Source organism: Lutra lutra, chromosome 9 (genome assembly GCF_902655055.1).
Source record: "Lutra lutra chromosome 9, mLutLut1.2, whole genome shotgun sequence".
Classification (NCBI taxonomy): Eukaryota; Metazoa; Chordata; class Mammalia; order Carnivora; family Mustelidae; genus Lutra; species Lutra lutra.
The window spans coordinates 105,303,043-105,322,169 of record NC_062286.1 but is presented as its reverse complement, the minus strand read 5'-3'; the positions used below and the strand labels follow the sequence as shown (position 1 = coordinate 105,322,169).

General features: G+C 41.5%; 1 protein-coding gene and 1 long non-coding RNA gene across 3 annotated transcripts in view; both read left to right on the top strand.

Moving 5' to 3' along the window:
• The window catches only part of ISM1 (isthmin 1), a 74,460-nt gene that overhangs the window by 1,888 nt on the left and 53,445 nt on the right, over positions 1 to 19,127 (top strand). The gene's annotated exons all lie outside the window — the stretch shown is intronic.
• On the top strand, positions 13,835 to 18,780 carry LOC125109510 (uncharacterized). The gene is made up of 3 exons (XR_007130258.1): positions 13,835 to 16,363; positions 16,578 to 17,376; positions 17,595 to 18,780. It is a non-coding gene; the product is annotated as an uncharacterized LOC125109510 (long non-coding RNA).

Below are 19,127 nucleotides of genomic sequence, written 5' to 3'. Positions count from 1 at the left end.
GATCCCAGGGCGCCGGGATCATGACCTGAGCTGAAGGCAGTTGCTTAACCAACTGAGCCACCCAGGCGTCCCGATACTCCCATTCTTTAGATTATGGTACATCTAGCGGTCTAACACTGTAGACATCATTCTTAATATCTTCAAGATTTCTGGAAGTCATATTTTATACATGATGCTTTCTTTCCTCATGGGCTCATGAAAAGCTGTAAAAATGGTGTTCTATGGAAAAGTAAATTTGGCAGATTTCTTTATGAGGTGTTTGCTATCATTAGAATAACCTGGGGTTGGCCTTTTCTGCCTGAACAGTAAGGTAATGAGAGAAGCAGCTGGTGGAAGTGGCAACTGCAAAGGGGAAGTGGATTAAATTCTCAAAAGGGCTTTTGGCTGAAGAACTTCCCCAAGAGGGTAAAAGAAATGGGGGATCTAGAAGGAGTAATGGTCCTAGGAATATCTTGGGTCCCAAGGAGCTGATAATCCCCCAGTTTCAGCTTATCTTGTAATACTGTTTGGTTATTTGGTCTACTCTATGCACTGATCCAGGCAGAATGATGAGTTTAACAGTTTGGTTCATAACTTTATTCTCTTTTGTAATTTGTTATTATAAAAGTTTTATATTCTTCCTGACTAAAGTTATTTCTTTGGCTCTCCAAAGATATCACGATTCAAATGGAGAAAGAGAATATGTTCCACCAAGTGAGAAGGTCTGCAAAAGACATTTATTAGTATGTTGTTTTCAGCCCCGGAAATGGAATTCACTACTAGCAGGTGCATTTAAAAACAAAACTGGGGACACTATATTCTTCCTGTTTATTGGGCATTTTTTAAAAAGATTTTATTTATTTATTTGACAGACAGAGATCACAAGTAGGCAGAGAGACAGGTAGGGAGAGAGGAGGAAGCAGGCTCGCCGCCGAGCAGAGAGCCCAAGGTGGGGCTCGATCCCAGGACCCTGGGATCATGACCTGAGCCGAAGGCAGAGGCTTAACCCACTGAGCCACCCAGGCGCCCCTTATTGGGCATTTTTAACCCATCTTAAGTTCCATTTGAGTTTGTTGGCTCTGGGATATTTTATTTAATTTTAATTTTATTTTATTTTGGCTCTGTGGTATTTTAAGTTGCTAAACTCATTCTTCGTAACCTGAAAGTTAACCAATCCTTATACTACCTTATTTTTTTGTTATTACCGCTTAAAATATTCTAAAATACAAGGTTGCAGTTAGAAATGCACAATGGTTGGTTTATTTACCCAACAGTAGGGTATTTGGGATCTTTTAAAAAAGAGATACTCCTTATTTAAGATCTGGTGGTTTGGACATATCAAGGACACCCAATAAAATAGTAGTAAGAATAACAACAATAATAGCTAAGATTTCTCAAGTGTCTTTTATGTGTCAGGCACTGTTCTTAACACTTTATGTATATCAACAAAAGTCTTGTGAATCAGGCACTATCGCTATCCCAGATTCAAATGAAAACATTGATGTTAGGTAACTTGTCCAAGGGTGCACAGCTAGAAACTGCTTAATTTGTTTTTGTTACTTTATAGTGAAAAATCTTTGAAGGTATTTGTATTCCAAGTTCTTAGCAAAGTCTTCATGCTGGCTGTAAGACAGAGAAAGCCTTTCAACAATTTAAATTTTCAAACACATCTTGACAGTCTTATTGTGTTAAATAGGAATATACATATTTATATATATACACATACATCGATAACATTATATATACATACACACACACATATATATAAACATGATCTAACACAATTTGGGGGGTAGTTTCAACATACTAGAGGATACATTTTTTTTTAGCTCTGTGACTATCCCCATACTGTAGGTACGCTGTAAGGAGGTGGCAGTAAAATGCTTTGAGCATGCAATAATGTGGCTCATGAAAACAATGTTAGTCTGCGTACTGCTTTCAGTATTTTAAAATATCTTACAAGAAATTGTCCAGTTATCTGCAACAGCTGCATAAAAATGCACAAAAAACTTTAACTTTTTTCACTTTTGAATAAAATCTTATCTCCTCATTGAAATGAGTGTCTCATGTTAATCAGAAACTCAGATTAGTTCTTTCATGTCTTTAACTGATAATAGTAATAAAATAATTACATATAATGAAAGCAGTCTGGAAGATAGAGCATTCTAAAATATAGAATCCACAGCAATAATAATTATTATTATACCTCTTTTACTTGAAATTCAGATGGCCGCCTCTCTACTAATCTCAGTCAGATTTAAAACCATGAATTTCTAGGGGCGCCTGGGTGGCTCAGTGGGTTAAAGCCTCTGCCTTCAGCTCAGGTCATGATCCCAGGGTCCTAGGATCTAGCCGCGCATCGGGCTCTCTGCTCAGCAGGGAGCCTGCTTCCTCCTCTCTCTCTCTCTCTCTCTCTCTCTCTGCCTGCTTCTCTGCCTACTTGTGATCTCTGTCTGTCAAATAAATAAGTAAAATCTTAAAAAAAAGAAAACCATGAATTTCTACCAATTTTAAATAATAAAGCTAGAATTTATTAAGACAGTGAGATAGAAGCAAGTATTATAAACCACAAAATTGATATTTTTATAATGCCATTATGGCAAACCAAGCTCTGAAATGTAACTAAATGTCTTTGTTCTCTGTCTCCTAACTACCATCTTTAAGAACTTTCTTCCTTTATCCCTCTACTTGCCTTCAATAAAACAGCTTAGCTTCTCACTGCTTTTTTTTTTTTAAGATTTTATTTATTTATTTGACAGAGATCACAAGTAGGCAGAGAAGCAGGCAGAGAGAGGGGGAGAAGCAGGCTCCCTGCTTCCCTGGGATCAGGGCCCAAGCCAAAGGCAGAGGCTTTAACCCACTGAGGCACCCAGGTGCCCCTACACTCACTGCTTCTGATGCAAGAGGTCACCTGAGCTATTTATAGCAGTAGAAGCAAAAGGAACATTTATTTGTACTTAATACAAGTAAGTTTCCTTGCAATGGTTCTGGATTGACAGTTTTTCTATAGCCTTTTCATAGATGAGGAAATTGAGGCCTAGAGAGATTTGTGTAACTTGCCCAAGGCCACCCCGCTGTGGTGAGCAGGGCCAGGATTCAGACGCAGGCAGGTGGATTGTGGAGCCCAAGTTCCTTTTCCAGTTCCTCAGCAGGACTCCCAGCTCTGATTCAGGTCAACAAGCATTGTCTTTCTTGTTTTGTGACTTGCCTGCCCATATTCCAACCATGTTATTTGCTCTTATCCCTGGAATTCTTTATAAACTATGGATGACTGTCCCACTTAGCTATTATACGTAACAAACCACCCCAATGTTTAGTAGCTAAAAACGAGCATTATTTTATTAGTTGATCAGTTTGTGTGTCAGCAACTTGCTCTGGGCTCAGTGGGGTAGTTCTACTGAACTCACCCAGAATTATAGCTGTGGCTGTAGCCTTGTGTTGGCTTGACATGAGCTTGATAGTCCAAGATGATGTCACTCATATGTCTGATGATTGATGCTAGCTGTCATCTAGGCTCTCTCTCAGGTCTTTCATCTTCAAGGAAACTAGCTTTCATGGCTTTAAATGGTGGTCTTAGAGCCACAAGAGAGTAAAAGCAGAAATTACAAGACTTCTTGATGAACTTGTACAACTTCATCTACATTCTGTTGGCCAAACAAATCAGTGGGTTAGTTCAGAGTCTAGGGGACGGGAAATAGACTCTTCTTGACTGGAAGACCAACAAAGTAACATTGTAAAGGAGCATGTGTACAGGGTTGGGAGGAATTATTGTGGCCATCTTTTGCAAAATCTCTACCATATTGATCTTTTGTCTCATAGGGTTTGTAAATGTTTAGACCAATCTTGCACTCATCTTCTATTATTGTTTCCGCTGCCTTTGGCCATGCAAAAACTTTCTGTTTTAAATGTTAAGCAACTCTGAATCATCTCCCCTATGACTTTTGGTTTTCTTGCCTTACTTAAGAAAGAGTTCCTCAAATAAAGATTGTCAAAATCTTTAAACAGATTTTGTTCTAACAGCTTTATAATTTTTATTGTTGTCGATGCTGCTGTTGTTTAGAACTACAATCTACTTTGGTGTTATTTGTGGGTTTAAGTCTATTTATTTATTTATTGTGAGTTTAAGGTTTAAGATAAAGATATAGCTCTGGATTTTTGTCCAAATGAATAGCCACTATTTGTCCTATCATACCTAGGTTTGATTGCTATTTTGATAAGGTTTTATTTCTTATTGTTATAGTTTCCAATTTGTTAGTTCTGGAATCTAGGAAAGCTATAGAAGTATATACTTAGTTTTCCTGGTGTGTGTATGAAAACTAGAAGTATCCATTTCAATACTCATCAATATTCATCATGGGATGAGTTGAAAATCTTCATTTTTTTTCACCTTAGCACTTTAAATAAGATTATGAGATGGTTAAAATTCATTCATAAAACCCTATTGGCCTTATTACCTCTTTGCTTGAGATCTCTGATTAACATTCCATGTTATTCCATGGTCAGTAGTCTATTCAAATAATGTAACTTTTCTTTAATCAATTTTGATAAATTCCATTTTCCAGAATATCATATATTTTTACATACTGATAAATTAGACTTTCTCAGTATAAAGTTTGTACATAGTACAAACGTATTTTGCAAATATTTCATGACTGTATATTTTTATGCTGTACAATCTTACATCTCTTTGTAAGACCTATCAAACTAAGATTGTTAATTATATTATAAGAACCCTCCCCACATAAGAATCTGACATGCCTTTTCTCTTTCTATGTATCTCAACTTTTAATCACATTATATGAATATTTACTACCCGATTATTCCTCTTTCTTTCTGTTTCTTTTTTCTTCCTTTCTTTCATTCTTTCTTTTTCATTATAACTGTCTTAGGAATAATTTCTTAGGAGTTACATTAATGTTCCCAATAATTATCTAAATATAACTGTAAAATTTACTTATTTCTTTATCTGTTGTTGCTGCTTCTCGAATCTCATATTTCGTCTTTTATTTTGCTGGAAAACATTCTCAGAAATTTATTTTAGAGAGGTTTTATCAAAGGCTAAACTCACTGAGATCCTAAATGTTTTAACATATCTTTATTTGGTTCTCATACTTAAATGTTAATTTGGTAGTTGGCTGTGTTCCATGTTGTTTTTCCTCAGAATTTTGAAGATAAAATCCCATTTTATTCATGTTTCACTCAAAAACATGATACTATGTCTTTGTAGATGACTTTTTTTTTTAACTAGAAGCTTTTAGGATTTTTCACTTTATTCATAACTTTCAGAAATGTCATCATGTTGTGTTTAGATTTAAGGCTTTAGTTAGGTAGTTCTGGTTAGCACCAGTGGACACTTTTAATCTGAAGCTCCATGCTTCTCTTCATCTTAAGAATTCTTGTTGAGTAATTTCTTGTTTATTCACTCTTTAATCAGTTTTTTCTCATCTTTTTCTCCTAGCTTCTATAGCCTTGCCTCTTCTCTCCTTTCCCTTCTTTTTCTTCTTCCCTTCTCCTTCTCCCCTCATCCCCTCCTCTTCCTCTTCACTCTTTTTTCTCTCTCAGCATTTTTAGTTTTTTAAATAATGAATATAATTTATATATAATAAAATAAATGAGTCTTAAAAGTTCAGTTCCATTTCTGACAATTGTATATGCCCATTTAGCCACAATCAAGATTATGATATATAATGTCTTCATCATCCCAGAAAGTCTTCTAGTGAATATTCATAGACAGTTCACTCCTGCTGAAGGCAACCAGTGTCTGACTCCTGTCATCATAGATCAGTTTGCCCCCTCTAGATCTTCATACAGATGGAACCATACCCTGTGCAGTTTTGTGTATGTGTCTGGCTTCTTTTGCTCAACATAATGACTTGAGGATTCATTTGTGTTGGTGGGTGTATCAGTAGATTTCTCTAATTTATTGCTATGTGGCATTCCATTGCACAACTATATCACAATTGGTTTATCCATCCTTGGTAAACATTTGTGTTGTTTCCAATGCTTGGGATATTATTAAAAAAAAAAAACTACATTTAAATTCTCATACAAAGCTTTCTGTGAACATATGTTTTCATGTCTTTTTTTTTTAAGATTTTATTTATTTATTTGACAGACAGAGATCACAAGTAGGCAGAGAGGCAGGCAGAGAGAGAGGAAGGGAAACAGGCTCCCTGCCGAGCAGAGAGCCCAATGCGGGGCTCGATCCCAGGACCCTAGGATCATGACTTGAGCCGAAGGCAGAGGCTTTAACCCACTGAGCCACCCAGGTGCCCCTGTTTTCATGTCTTATGAGTAAATACCTAGTAGGGCAATGACATGGCCTCTATTCTTCATACTACTATAAGAATTCCTCTAAAGAAACTGACTTTTTTTTTCTTAAAGATTTTATTTATTTATTGGACAGAGAGAGAGAGATCACAAGTAGGCAGAGAGGCAGGCAAAAGGAAAGGGGGAAGTAGGCTCCCTGCTGAGCAGAGAGCCCCGATGCTGGGCTTGATCCCAGGGCCCTGAGGTCATGAGCCAAAGACAGAGGCTTAACCCACTGAGCCATGCAAGCACCATGTTCCACTTTCAATTGGTTACCATTTCTTGCATGTCAACTAGAAATCATTCCTTCTTCCATAAGTGAACCCTCTCAGTTTTACACCTCTGTAATGGATTTTTTTTTTAATTTTATCTGCCTTTTTTATTTCATCTGCCTTTATTTCATCCATTTGGAGAGGGAAAGAAAGTAAATAAAAATACCTCACCTGTCACCTTGAACTGAAATACTATAATTTTATTTCTTAATTTCATTTTCCTTTATACAAACCAGAAGAAAGTTTTATTGTTTGTGTAGTCCCTTCGTTCATTCTTTCTAATAGGCATTGATCTTTGAGTCTGGGGGACACTCTTAGAAGTCCTGAGAACTACCCATTCAGTAAAGAAGAGTCTATTTTGGTTTTAAAGCCTCCAAAAGAAAGAATCCCACAATCTTCCATATGTCATACAGTATTTCTTTTAACAACCTTCAGTGTTATAATATTTTCTGTCTGATGTGTCCTTTAAATCTTTTATGCTACATCTTAATTTTATGTTTGCTGTTTTTTACCACTGTTCACTCACTTTTCAAAAAAGTGTCTCATGCAGGACTTGAAGACTATTATTTTAATAGTTTCTCTATCTTCTCCAGATTCAATTATCTGCATTGGTCTTAGTTTATAGTGTTTAATGGTTTCTGTGGTCCTCTTATTTCTCTCTCATCTTCAGAGAACAACCCTTGGCTCAGGACTTTTTGATTTTTAAAAAAAGAAATGGTGATGAAGCCTCTTTCTTCAGTGACAGCTAAGAGTGTTCCTTTGTCTGTATTCGCTTCCTAAAAGACAGAAGATTCTTCAGGGGGTGGGATACGGTGTCGATTTAATACCCAGGATGATACCCTGTAGCTTAAGAAATAGCAAAGGACTGTGCTATTAAGAAACAGATCTCATTTTGGATTTTATTTAAATCTTTTCTGTACTCCATAGAAGCTTCATAAGAAGCTGTGAACATAAAAGATAAAACTTAATTTCTTTCTTTCTGATGAGTCCAGAGGTTAGATGGAATACAATGCTAATAAAGTCAACATGCTAGTGCCCAGTGTTCCACTCACTGCCCACTATGATCACTGGCTTGATCACGTAACCTTATGGCTTCTTCCCTTCTCTGTCTTCTTTCCTCTTCCCCCACCAAAGCTTCCTGGGGTCATGTCCCAAATATACTACTTGCTCTTTGTTTCAGAGTTTCCTTATGGGAGAACCCAAACTAAACAAAACACTACTCAAGCTCTGGGCCATGGGGACGGTAGTGATGGTATAAGAAGTGTACGGGCAGAGTTTCCATGAGGAACCTGCTGCTTCTTGCTGTCATTAACAAAGCTGAAGCCTGTTAGTCTCAGAAAGGTGCATGCTATGGGCAGCAACAGAATCTGGCTACGCCATGCGCTCCCAGAGCAGCTGGGAGGAGGGGAATTCCAAAATAGTAGGAATGAGGAAGATCAGGGCCAGGTGAACCCTCAGACTGCTGGCGTTTAAAGAGATAACTGGTCTTTTTTCTCAGAGCCTGATTCCCTGCTTGGTTGCGATTGGAGGATAAGCGATGATAGAAAGTCTTCAAAGGTGCACAGGATTGTCATCTAATGCCTAAAAAAGGCAGATGCCAAGGACCTTGATAAATGTGGCTGCTCATCAACTCCCCAAGTTCCGACCAGCATGCATCACTGAAAAGTTGTTTCTGTAAACTGAGTAGAAGTAAAAACAGTAGGTTAACTACTCCTTCTTCCTGTTGGCCTGACCTGTGCACATTTGAGTAAACCAAGTCAACTTGCATAGAGCCCTGTCTGTGACTGATATACCTCTGTAAGAGGGCGATGTCCCCCGACCCCCTGGCAGGGACAGTGCTGCGGGGTCAACAGAATAGGAGAGTTTCTGTCTTCATATTTGGGGCCCCGGGCTGCCAGACTCACAGTTTGGGGCACCCTAATCCCCAGATGTTCACATAAGTGACCTGGAACAAGGAAAGCAGACTGTGAAGGCAATAGACCACCTCTCCCCGGACACCACATCTCTATTTTCAAAAATAACAAGATGTGGCCAGAATCTATATGAAGGATCCAGGGAAGCTGGAAATGATGTCATAGGCCACCCAGGTGTTAACTTACTCCCACGGGCATCTAGATAAAATATTCATGCCAGCGCCAATAAAACAAATGAAAAACATGCCTTGGCTCCCAACTACCTCTCAGAGATAGGGATAGAGAGAAAATGGGGGGAAAGGGAGTGGGGAGGAATGGCAACTGTGTTATTATTTTTTTAAATACAGCTTTATTGAGGTGTAATAGATGTACAGTGAACCATGCATATTTAAAGGGAACAATCTGATGAGTTTTGACACCTGTGAAACCATCAAGATGATGAGTAAGTCTATCATCTCCAAGAGTTTCTTTGTGCTCCTTTGTGAGTCCTCCCTCATTCTCCAGCAGTCTCCAGACCACTGAGCTGCCTTCTGTCACCAGAGATTGGTTTTTACATTTCCTAGATTTTTATATAAGTAGAATCATACAGGATGTACAATACAGCAAACTTCTTTGCTTACCAAAATGATTTTGAGACTCATCCATGTTGCTTTATGCAAAAGCATTTGATCCTTTTTATTGCCAGTTAGTATTCCACTGTATGCGTACAATAGGCTTGTCCATTCGTTCACTGAAGCACATTTAGGCTGTTTCCAATCTGGGCCTCTTAAAGTAAAGATGCTATGAATATTCAGGTATAAGTCTTTGCATGAACATATGCTTTCATTTCTCCTGTGAATACTTAGGAGCCAAATGGGTTGGTCACATGGTAGGTGTATCTTTAGCTTAATTAGGAAATTGTGGCAATCTTTTTAAGGCACTCACAAAACATGTTTAGGATCTATAACAATCCAGAGACACCACTGGAAACCTTCAGAATCTTTGGAAATTGAGTCTCAGGATGAGATCTTCCTACAGTTAAAACATTTGTAGATTGTGATCTACAATATACAGTTAAGGCTCAAGCAATGCAGGGGTTAGGGACAGCCACCCCCCTCTCCACACGGTTGTATCACTTTTGACTTCCCAGAAACTTAACTACCAATAGCCTGCTTTTGACTAGAAGCCTTACTGCAAACATAAACAGTTGATTAACACACGTTTTGTCTGTTAAACATACTGTATACTATATCCTTACAATCAAGTAAGCTAGAGAAAAGAAAATGTCATTAAGAAAATCTTAAGGAAGAGAAAATACATTTACAACATCATACTGTATTTATCAATAAAATCAAGGAAAATCCATGTTAAGTGGACTCATTCAGTTTGGACCCCAGTTGTTCAAGAGTCAACTACATGACGAAAGTTGGAGAAAGGAGAGAATATATTGTCTCCTTGGAGAGAACTCTTCTATTTTTCCAGGATGCTCAAAGGACAAAAATTTCACAGGGCTCAATTCTCCAGGTAATGGTGGTAGAAAGAAGAGTTAGGTACTGGACAGAAAAAAAACAAAACAAAACAAAACAAAAAAAAACAGGTTGCAGAGATGTCCCAGCAAAAGACTTGGCTTCCTCTGGAAGCTGCTGTCCATTGCTCCCTTAATCTTCCTGTCCCCTTGCCCTCCCTGACTAGAAATTAAGAAAACCAGAAATAGATTTTCTATCTCTTGCCTGGGGACTCAATTACATTGTGACTTGGAAATCTGGTATTGGTTATGAGCCCCAAATGAATTGGAAGCCAGTTTTATTGCTGGGAACCTTCAGATTCCAGGAAGTAGAAAGGGCAAAAAGTAAAAAAGGGGAGATCTCATTAGGAGATTCTAATCCCTAACCCGTGAAGCGGGCTAAAGGAAATGTTAACATGAGCTGGCCTCCTGGCTATGCTAGACGTTAGGAGAGAGGGCTCAGGGTTAGAAACCCACTTAGAGTGCTCTTTGGAGGGCAGGGACTGGCCCTCCCTCATCCATCCGCTGCCCTGATGTTCACCAGGCACAGCTGTAGCTCAGAGACAGAGCAGAGGCTCGGGATGACTGCTCTGCCTTTGCACCCAGAGTGGTAGAACAGCTGTGGTATCTCCTGGGATCTCCTCAGGGAAATAAGAATCTCAGCCTGCACCCAAAACAAGAGTTAGGACCTCCATTTTAATAAGAGCCCCATGCTAATCATACACACAGCACAGTTTAAGAAGCACCATTTCTAAAAAAAGATTTTATTTATTTATTTATTTGGCAGACAGAGATCACAAGTAGGCAGAGAGTCAGGCAGAGAGAGAGAGAGGAGGAAGCAGGCTCTCCATGGAACAGAGAGCCTGATGTGGGGCTCAGTCCCCGGACCCTGGGATCATGACCTGAGCTGAAGGCAGAGGCTTTAACCCACTGAGCCACCCAGGCGCCCCAGAAACACCATTTTAGAATTTATCTTGCAAATTGCAAGTCCCAGAAAACATTGAATACGGGTCAGGCATTATTCAGCTCTTGCCCAATTATGTTGCACGACAGAGGAACCCCACCCACAAACTCAGTGGCTGCGACAATAAGCATGTATTTTCATGTTCACGGCCCCGCAGTTCATCTGGGGTTCAATAGATCTAGGCAGGCTAGGAGCCAAGCTGTGGACTGGGTTTGGGTGTCTTCCACGTGTCTCCCATACTCCTACAACCAGCCGCCTACCTGCCACTGTCTGTCCTCTCATGATGATGAAGATGCTCGGTAAGGCAGAGGCAACAAGCACGCTTCAGCCTTTGTTGGGGCCACACCATGCCTTCAGCCCAAACTCTCGTCACCAGGCTCGACAGAGTGACCCAAGTCACGGGCTTTGGATGTGTTTCAGGTCCACTTCTGCTTTTCACTAACACGTGTATCCATAGGCAGAAGTTGTGCACTTCCCCGTGCCTCCACATCCTGCTCAGTAAAATGGGATAATAGTAATAGCTCCATCACTAGAACCTTATCATGTTGCACGGACCATGCTTGATGTCCCAGAATGGTTTAACTCATGCGTATTGATATGATAGAGCTGTGTGATTTGGGGCAAGTCGCTTTAGTTCTCTGCATTTCAGTTGTTTTATCAATGAATAGACATCCTCATGGGATCATTCTAACTTCTGGACTTCATCTTCAGGACAGGTGATGTTGATACAAAAGCTAACCGGAAGCCTTTCCTCTGTGCCAGGCACTACCATCAAGACCATGTCTTTACCCCTTCAATTCGCAAAGTGGCCCAATGGGGACTGTTTCTATTTTGCAGCTGAAGAAACCGAGACAAAGCATTGTGAGGAAATCAAGGTGTGACATCTGATTGCTCAGAGCACCTCCTGTGGAGAGCAAGGTAGCACAGAACTGAGGCAGTCCAGGCCAGTTCCATGTGGCCAACACATTCTGCCTCATGCCAATCAGTGATGCTTCTGAAAAGGCTATTCTTGGCTTCTTCTCCCATGTGGGAACAGGAAAGGAAAGCAAGAGCAGGGACAGCTTGAGAGAAGAGACTGGGAAAGCAGCTGGCCTCCTGCTTCAACGGAGACCCCCTCCCCACCCGACCCACCACGCGGCCACGTCCCAAAGCAGATGCCGGAGGGATGTGATGAGCATTTCCAGTGGGACCCAGCCATCAGCTAGGGCTGTGTGCGTGGAGCAGCTCAGCCTGGCTCTGGGCCAGCCTCAGGCCCGAAGGAGCCTGCCTCTGAGAAATTAGAACTGGAAAAGGCTGTGGATTTCTGTCAGCACAGGATTCCGCCCACCAAAGGTTGTTTCTGAGTCAAGCAATGCACGTCCATCTCTTTCTGCCTTCCTTTTGAATGCCCTCCCTTGTGCAGTCTCATTGCTTAAAAATCGTGTGCTCCATGGTAGGGATGGAACTGTGCCCGCAAATATGTTCTTCATCACTCACAGAGCCTTAACCATTTAAGCCTGCAACCACTTCCCTGAAGAAGGGACACCCTTTCCTACCTTCCTTTCCCAGACATAACAAGAGAAACGGGATGTGCCTGGAGGACAGAAGTTCCACAGGCTCCGTGAGCTATATATTCTGCTTTTTAGTGATTATGGCTGGCCAGAAGAATTTCTTCCTTGCAACTAATCCAGTTTTCCCTCTTCGGTATGTCACAAATTCCGTTTCCTCAAGGTCTTCTGAAGAACAAGTAGTCAATTTTTAAAATGTTTCCCGTAGTTGACAGTAGTATCAGATTCCCTTTTTAAGCTATGGTATTGCATTGTTAATATCTAGTCAGCTTGTGGGCCACTCTGGTCCCAGATCTTTTTCGGTTGTTTCTCGCAAGCCCCTTACTGCCCTGAATTCCCAGTATATTTTATCCTCTGTTTTGTTTTGGTTTTGGTAGGCTGTTTCTCATACATCCAGTATGTTCTGCAGTGACCTCTTTCTTCTCCCTTTGCATCCCAAATGTTGAATTGGGATAAGTCTCCTTTCAATTATCTTAATAGTTTATTAATTTGTTGATCATCACAGAATTGAACACTGGGTATACAGCTTAATGGTAAAAAAAAAAATACTTGACTACTGAAAATACGAAATCACTATAATATGAAATCACTAAACTATCCCACCAGAAAGGCTAAAAGGAAACGAACAAACAACTGAAGTCACCAAATGTTGGCAAGAATGGGGAGCATCTATAGGAAATATAAACTGATACAAACACTTTGGAAAATTGGTTTTCCAAACTACTGAACTAATATGTATGTACTCCCTGGCCCACCTGTCCTAGCCTGGATATATACCCCACAGAAATGTGTTCATCCATGCTTTCAAAGATCTGAGAAAGAATGCTCAGAGCAGCACTATTTATTTTTTTTTAAGATTTATTTATTTATTTGAGAGAGAGAGAGAGAGCACAAGTTGGATGAAGGACAGAGGGAGAAGCAGACTCCTGGCGAGCAGGGAGCCTGACGCGGGGCTCAATCCCAGGACCCTGAGATCATGACCTGAGCCAAAGGCAAGACGCTTAACCGACTTGAGCCACCCAGGCATCCCAAGAGCAGTACTATTTAAATAGCTCCAAACTGGAACCAGCGAAATGCCCATCATCAGTAGAGCAGATCATCAGTAAGTGCACACACAGAGAGCGCACAAACAAGAACTACTAAGAAGCCATACAGCTTCACACACGTAATGCTGTCTCAAAGAAGCCAGGCACAGAGAGTGCTGGCTGATGCTGTTTATGGAAAACAACCAGGAAACACAAACCTGTGCTGGTAGAAGAGAGGACCCTGGTTGCCTTGATCAAGGAAATGACTAGAAGGGGGCACCAGGGGCTGTCTGGGTGCTGCTAATGTTCTGTTTCACGATGTGAGTGCTGTTTACACAGACCCATTCGGTTTATGGAATCTCACAGACCTCTATCGTTACCTGTGTGCGTTTTTCTCTATGTGTATCATACTTCAGTGAAAAATACAGTGAAGAATGCAACAGGCGGGGCGGACAGTACCGAAGAGATGGCCATTTTTCAATGGGAAGAGCAGCCCACAAGCCCCAGTGCTCAATCCCTGTGTTCCCTGATGGGCCATATCCTGCAGACTGTTTCCAAATTTTAATGAGTGTGGACGCATTTCGGTGTTATGGGGATCCTCTCCTGCTTCCATGGCCCACGCTATTGTTAGGACATCAAAGACCAACTGCTGGCTAAGATACAGTCCATATGAAAAGAATGACCAGCAAATTTACTGCTTGAATTCATTCCCTTTAAAAGGAACTGGCCCCGTGGTCCTCTTTCAAAGCTCAATTGTGGACATATATCTTCTTTATAGGACACTGTGTACAATAAAGAGAAGCAATAACTTAAAATTTTAGAAAAAGAATACCTTTGAGAGCCCCGTGAGATGAACATTCCATCACTGTGGTTACGTGTGCCCAAATACTCCTCTAAAAGTCTAGCCATGGGTCTGACAGCCTTCTATTCAACGTGGTGACTTTTTTTTTTTTTTTACTAATTGAGTTATATTTTTATGCTCCAGCCCTTTCCCTAGGCTCTGCAAGGTCTTGGGAAAGTCCTTAATGAGGGGTGATCAACTTTGAACCAGAGGGCCACCTCACCAAAATCAGGCAAAATGGCAAAGTCCATATCCCATTACTCATTAACTTATTTGAAGTTGCCCTTTGTGGAGTACACATTTGTTTAAGGACTGAGACCAGAATAAGCCTGGGTCGGTTCTGTGCAGTCCTCCAGGACCCACGTGGACAGCATTCCTTCACACAGCCCTAAGTGTGGAAATCCCAGGGAGTTAATAGCATCTGCAGATACTAGAACTGAGTGAGAAAAGAACAGAGTTGTTCTTATGACTAGGAGAACCTTTCTAAGAGGGAAATCAGTTCTCCAGTATGCAAGTAAAATTACTTAGAACATACAGGATGTCTTTGGCGTTACTTGGGGTCTGACTCCAGTGGTGGAGGAAGAGGCTTCTGCAGTCACAATTGCCAGCTCGCTCGAAACCAAACAATCCAGAACAATCCTTTCAATCTGCGATCACTTATTACAGCAGTGAAACTTTCCAGAAGGGATAACACATTTTCAGGAATGGCCAAGTGCCCCTGGCTTGAGGCTTCCACTTCTGTTTAATGCATTACTCTTGAAAAGGTTCAGCAGGCCACACTTGGCTGGAAAAAGGCTAACTCCTGAGTAGGTCCTTTCTCTCTGCTCTGCTCACTGGCATCCTTCAGGAAGACACACTGACCGTGTGAAACTGTTGCAGTTTTCCCAGGGAGATTTTGAGGCAAAACAATTCACAAGACACCTATGAAATGAGGTAAATCTCACCTGAAATAAGAATAAACATCAGAGGGAAGGAACTGGAAATATTTGGAAAGGCCATGGCATCCCTAAGGAGAGTGACTCTAACTGTTGAGCCGCAGGTGGAAATAATGAGAGCCGGGCTTTTCAGAAGGCACCTGTGACCTTTCTGTTCCAAGTTCTTGCCACTGGCCTTGTCACCCTGAAGTACAGTCCAGTGTGGTGTCCGTGGCCCACCGTCCCTCTCCCACTGCTTTTTCTCCAAGGCCTGGACCCATGCAAAGCTCTGGGATAACCCAAAAATGAACATCAGTGTCCTTGGCCCTAATGTGTTCATAAATGGGGAAAGGAGGGAAGAAGAAAAGGGAAGAGGGCCTGACTAGATCCAGAGAACTCAAGTACAGAAAGATATGGCCCCAAATAAGCCAAGAACTGTGCGTCGTGGAGCCAAGAAGAGCACCGTTCCCACCTTCCTAAAGTGAACGAAGGACAGGGATGCAAACACAGGGAAAACTAAGAGACAGAATCACAGCTTTAAAGAGCTACCCTCTAATCAAGGAGCCTGCAGCTCTTCTCTGGGTCTCTGAATGCTTGTTGCTCCAAGATAGCTCAAGCCATTAACTCAATTTGCTTTACTTTGAAGGCTCCTGTATGTGTCTACTACTCTCGGGGTTGGGGTTCTTCCTGCCACTTAGGTTACAGTGGAACTGGAAGTGCCATGGAAATTTGCCAGAGATGGAGCTTGCCCAAGTGACCAGGGCTGTCTGTTGGCCACATAGACTCCCTTTAAAAGAAAAACTCAGCACCCACAAAATCCCAAGTGTTCAGCCTGGAGCAACATCAGGGAGCCATCTGTGGACTCCCCTTGAGATTCAAGGAAAGGTGGATGCTGGCAGGAGAATTGCTCTGGCTATGCCCCCAGAACGTTCTGTGTCTTGGTTCTGACAATCTAAGCGAAGTGCTTTTTGTGCTGCAAGATCCATGGGCAAATGACTGGTGCTTGCATATGCACCCAATGTAGGCAAGGTCCCTGCCCTTCTTCCAAGCTCTGTGCCACACACCACACACACACGCACACACTCCCCAACCAAGATGAGGCAATCTACTTAGAAGGTGGGTCACAGGGGCGCCTGGGTGGCTCAGTGGGTTAAGCCGCTGCCTTCGGCTCAGGTCATGATCCCAGGTCCTGGGTTCGAGCCCCACATCGGGCTTTCTGCTCAGCAGGGAGCCTGCTTCCTCCTCTCTCTCTGCCTGCCTCTCTGCCTACTTGTGATTTCTCTCTGTCAAATAAATAAATAAAATCTTTAAAAAAAAAAAAAAAAAGAAGGTGGGTCACAGGCTTTCACCAAACCCTAGAATTTTGTTGTTGGCAAGACACCTGGAAAACTGAGTCCCAACTTCTCATTTCTTGCATGAGGAATCCCAAACCCAGAGAAATGAAAGAACTCCCTCAAGACCAGACTGCTCATTCTAGGTTGGCTGACTCCCAAGCCAGTCCTCTTTTGTGAAGCCACACAGCCTCCCATTCCTGGACATCCTTAACATGGTTTTGTTTTACTGGAGAGAATTGGAGCAAATACACATCTAAAATGCCCAGGCTCTGATAGTACAGTTACTTTTAGGTTGTTATGAGAACTGAAAGGAAATTAAATAACCATGAATTACGGGTGTTTTATTTCAGAGACCAGGTTGCAGTCAGGTAAAGGACATGATGTACATATAAGTATAGAGCATGGCCCAACTATATAGTAAGCATTCCATGGTCCCATTCATTTATTTAACACTTACACATTCATTTATTTTAACACTTAAATATTGCGTATTATGTGCAGGCACTGTGCTAGATGCTGGAGATTCAATAGAGTACAAGCTTCTGCTCTGGAAAGGGACATTGCAAATAATTAATTCATAAGTAAAGTAATTATTATGGATTATAATGGACATGGACAGGAAGCAAAGATAGGGAATACCTGGGAATACCTACTAAAAGGGTATGGCCAGGGAAGGACGTGTCAGAAAAGTGGCACTGAAGACTGGACCTGAAGAATAAGACAGGGCCATCTTTGCAAAAACTAGTTGGAGAGAGCCATTCAGACAAAGGTAATCATGAGCACCAAAACTTTGAGGTGGACGGGGCGCCTGGGTGGTCGGTGGCTCAGTGGGTTAAGCCGCTGCCTTCAGCTCAGGTCATGATCTCAGAGTCCTGGGATCGAGCCCCGCATCGGGCTCTCTGCTCAGCAGGGAGCCTGCTTCCTCCTCTCTCTCTGCCTGCCTCTCTGCCTGCTTGTGATCTCTCTGTCAAATAAATAAATAAAATCTTAAAAAAAAAAAAAAAAACTTTGAGGTGGGAAACTTTGGCTTGACTAAGGGATAGAAAAGAGACTGGAGAAAAGGAGTGAGTATAATGGAGAAAGTGGTTTGAGAACTTGCACAAGAGGGTGGAGTCTTCTAGGTCATGATAAAGGGTGTAGCTGTTCTTCTGAGATTAGCAAGGAAGGAACCGTTAAAGAGATTTTGGATGATGGCTCTGTCTGGTTTGTGGAGAATGGTCTGGAGGGGTGCAAACATGTTAGGAGGTTCTATAATAAAATAATCCAGCAGGAGAAGAAGAAACATAGACCAGAGTTGGGAGGAGTGGATGGATGCAAGACACCATGTAGACACAGAGCCAATAGGACGGGCTGATGGATCATATTTCAGAGTGGAAAAATTGACAACTTCCAGTTTTATGCGCAGGGGAGGCATACATATCAGTGGATCTATATTGGACATATGGAATTTGAGATGCCTATGGGACATCCAAGTGAAGATTTTGAACAGGGAAATGGTTAAATGCACTGGGAACTGAGACTAAGATGTCATGACCAAAGTGGTAGAAGGAGAACCAAGAGTTATGTCATGGACACCAAGGGAGGAGACTACCGTAAGGCAAGAGTCCTTTTGAATGTTACTGTGAGAGCAAAGAAGATGAAGACAGAGAAGTGCCCATTCAACTGGGCAGCATGGCCATTGCTGAAAATCTTGATGAGAGCAGTTTAAGAGGCATTATGGGAACAGATGACAACCTCTACTGGGTGAAGTAACAAACAGAAGGTGAAGAAGTAAGTCTTAGAGAAGCTTTGATATGAAGGGGAAACATGTGGACAAGGGGTTGAGGGCGAGTATTTGGTTCATTTGTTTTGAGATCAGAGGTACCATGGTGTCACTGATGCTGAGACCAAGCCAATAGAAAGGAGAAAATTAACAATCACAGATTGAGAGGGGAGAGCTGAGAGGCAAATTGATCAAGAAAGCAAGAATACATGTGTGGAAATAGGCCTTTGATAGAACTATTCCATGCAATAGTTGAGAAGAAGGAGGAGCTATGCAGATGGGAGTGTAGATCTAGTGTGAGAATAACTGTCATGAAGAATTAACCATGGATGGCTCCTCTCCTTCAATGCAATATGCAGTGAGAACAATGAGGAAGAGTAGGGGGATTTGGACGGAGCAGATATGAAATAATCATCTTGGATGCCAGAGAAGACAAGATTGTGAGGGAAGGGTCATTGATTTTGGAACAGTACTGAGTACTTATTTGAGGTTTAAGAACATGGAAAACAGAGTAGGTTTTCAAGTTGAGCTATTTTATTTTTCGCGTTGTCCATCTGCTTGGCTACTAACATAGACAAGTTGGATCATTGGGTTCAATCAGAACTGAAGTTTTGCTGGTGAAATAGATCATAGGGAGAGAAGGAGGCAAGGAGTGTTGAGGGGAGTTACAAAAAAATGGCTATATGAAGGAACATGTGCTAAATAAGAAGGAAAATAAAAGAGAAAGCTGCAGGGTGGTGAGATAATGGTAGAGGACCAGAGATCTCAGTGAGTTAAAATCTAG